At 70.4% G+C, this 206-nt stretch overlaps 1 protein-coding gene across 1 annotated transcript in view; it reads left to right on the plus strand.

Moving 5' to 3' along the window:
• The window catches only part of SEC61B (Sec61 beta subunit), a 7,006-nt gene that overhangs the window by 1,586 nt on the left and 5,214 nt on the right, over positions 1–206 (plus strand). The gene's annotated exons all lie outside the window — the stretch shown is intronic.

The following is a 206-nucleotide window of genomic DNA, read 5'->3' on the forward strand; positions in this document are numbered from 1 at the left end:
TCCTTTGTGCTCTGTGGCTGGGCAGCCCCAGCGGGGGGCGGAGGGACGGTGGGAACGGGCTGAGCTGTGTGCTTCCCTGGGGTGTGCGGGCAGGGCTCCTGTGGGTCCGACTCGTCGGTCTTCGGTGCACCTGGCTGTAGCCCTCGGCGGTGCTATGCCAGCCACCGTGCCCTCTGCTTGCCTGGCTGCATAGGCTGGGGGGGCCC

The sequence above is a fragment of the Pygoscelis adeliae genome, unplaced genomic scaffold (assembly GCF_000699105.1).
Source record: "Pygoscelis adeliae isolate BGI_AS28 unplaced genomic scaffold, ASM69910v1 Scaffold135, whole genome shotgun sequence".
Lineage (NCBI taxonomy): Eukaryota > Metazoa > Chordata > Aves > Sphenisciformes > Spheniscidae > Pygoscelis > Pygoscelis adeliae.